The 2,905-nt window shown below is 44.3% G+C and overlaps 1 pseudogene; it reads left to right on the plus strand.

Moving 5' to 3' along the window:
• Positions 1-1,075: 1,075 nt before the first annotated feature.
• On the plus strand, positions 1,076-1,193 carry LOC146065190 (5S ribosomal RNA; annotated as a pseudogene).
• Positions 1,194-2,905: the final 1,712 nt, after the last annotated feature.

Here is a 2,905-nt window from a genome sequence, read left to right on the forward strand (position 1 = left end):
CAAGTACCGTATATTTGTATTTCTTGTATACGATAAAGTCATTCTGCTGCTAAAATAACGCAAATCCTATCAGGATTCAATAAGGGATGAAGTTATAATCCCAGCGGTTGGGCCGCTGGCTGACGGAATCACGATTGCCGTCAGAGCACCACCGGTTGAGTTGGATTGGCACAGGTATTAGACAATGGTATTAGATTGGCACAGGAATTAGACAATGGAAAGTAGGATTTGGTAGTGACACAAAAAGTGTGTGTGTCCTTGAGGCGCAGGACACCCCCCCCCCCCCCTTGCCCCCCAGGAAACCCTCAGGACAGTCCCGTCTTTGACACGCCGCAAACGGCGTTTGGCTGGCTCCCTCGCATCAGCAGGAAGGTAAAGCAGGCAGAGCCTGCAAGTAACTCAGTGAGACGGCGGCTCCGTCCGCCAACCTATCTTCCCCGCTAAGCCAGTCCCGCACTCGATTTATTTAATGGCATGTTGTCAGTGTATATAGTATTTGTATGTGTATGGCATTATCCAACAATCTTTTTGTATCACGGCGCCGTCCATAACCCGCTCTGGGGGCAGACTGTAGATTGTACTCTTTCACTGTGCCTTTTGCTCATAAGCTGTACCATCACCGCAATATTTAGGAGACTGTATTAGCCCATCAACTGTTAAAATTTAACCCATGGTGGAGTCCTCCCCTCTGCAGCACTTTCTCAGGGCATATGTGATTTTGAATGATTAGTCTGCAAACCAGACCCACTGCCACGATTTGTCATACGAATAATCTGTTCATTAATAGTGCTTAAACAAACCCCGGGGTGAACTGGGTGATCAGACCATTTATATTCTGACACCTGTAACACTAGCCAAAACCTGGACTGAGGGTACATTCACATTTGCACACTTAATTGTTATCCAGTGATGAGTTGAACTGTCATCTTACAATTTTAGCGGCTCTCTCATTGGACCAACCATGCTTTCTCTCCCTGCAATGCCCATAGGTTAACAGAGAGAGAATTCTGTGACGAGATCAACAGCAGAAGCACGCCTTAGCTCATTTCAGACCAGCGGTGCTCTCTCATTTTCATCTTACAGCCATACCTCACTGAACCGCCTGGTACCATCCGAACCCAGAAGCTAAACAGTGATGGGCCGGCCCAGTACCTGTCTGGGGAACTAACAGGGAATAGCCGGTGCTGTAGAGTTTATCGTAACAGCAGAAGCCAACACGCTGTGGGAATGATGCATGATCTGTGTATCTTTTTCTTCCCTTTTTCTGCTCTGATCTGGCTCTGTATTTTCACTTTGTAATTTTTGTCTGCTATATATATCTTTTCACATTAAACCCATGCAAGGGGGTGTGTCCTGCGTGGCGCAGGACACACCCCCTTGCATGGATTTAACTGTCATTCCTCGCACTTTTTTTGACAATTGGATGTCTCACTAATGACTGATTATGGAATGAAATGTATTTCCATTAAGAGGAGCAGTTATTGATTAAGAATGATTGATTAAAAATATTTGCTGTGCTTACGCCAATTAATAACATACATACAGATAGTGGTAGATGCTCAAATTAGTTCAGTAAAACTTTTTAGGTGCATGCAAGGGAGGGGTTAATACTTAGTAAGTAACAAGACATTGGTTCCCTCGGCACACTGAATAATATTAGTAACCAATCTTGAACACTACATGATAATAGAATTCAGAGATATTGGTTACATATACCTGAGCAGGTGTATGATATGCCCCCAAGCCGTGTCAAGGCTTCTCTGTATATTGGGGGTCCCTAGCGCTATATCTAGGTGCAGGGTGTGGCACCCCAAAAACTATCATAAGCTAGGAGGCCCAGCGCGGCATGCCAGTGAGATACTAAGTGTTAATAATTAGTGATAAGAAGCCGAAGCTATACATAAAGAGAGAGATAAATGAAATGTAATTAAAATAGGATAGAGATAGTGTTAGTGAGGGAAAAGTGTTAATAGAATGTAAGGGCATGCCGCACTAAAGCCACCCAGCCCAACCAGTCCAGGGGCACCGCACCCCACACCACTGTTACCCTAAATTGGGTTTACAATTAGTCAGCAAGGAGCCACATGATAATGGCTCCTTACTTGGTATATCTGAACTAAGAGCCACCTACCTTGGAGCAACCCCAGACTACTCCATGTGGCATATCAGGACCCACATCTCCTCCTAATATGGGCTCCCTTCTGCCTCTCACAACATACATACAGATAGTGGTAGATGCTCAAATTAGTTCAGTAAAACTTTTCAGGTGCATGCAAGGGAGGGGGTTAATACTTAGTAAGTAACAAGACATTGGTTCCCCCGGCACACTGAATAGTATTAGTAACCAATCTTGAACACTACATGATAATAGAACTCAGAGATATTGGTTACATATACCTGCGCAGGTGTATGACATGCCCCCAAGCCGTGTCAAGGCTTGGGGGCAATTAATAACAATTAGACAAAGTTATTGAAATTGTGATTTATTGCTTTGTCGTGGAGGAAAGAATTGAACATTTAAGTTTATGTATGAATACACACCTTTACCTACGCAATGCATTTATTTTAAGTGTTAAACAATTAAAAGTTATATTTTAAACTGTAAACACCATATCAAATTCATATAATTAACAAGTGTGCCCCCAAAAACCTTGTCGGGTTCCCTGCAAGTCATCTCTTGACTTTTTTCTTTTAGAACACCACCGGTGCCAGAATTGCGCCAGCCAGCCTCCTGAATGTAAGCATTCTGGGGCGGGTTAGGGTCAGACCAAGGAAGGAGGGGTTTGGGTTTAGGAACTAGTGGGGAATTTAGGGTTAGGCTACAGGGTGGGGCAGTTAGGGATAGGCACTAGCGGGGACTGGAGGATATGGTCAGGGTTAGACAATTGAGTAGGGGGGAGAGGGT

Source organism: Crinia signifera, chromosome 3 (genome assembly GCF_055691185.1).
Source record: "Crinia signifera chromosome 3, ASM5569118v1, whole genome shotgun sequence".
NCBI lineage: Eukaryota > Metazoa > Chordata > Amphibia > Anura > Myobatrachidae > Crinia > Crinia signifera.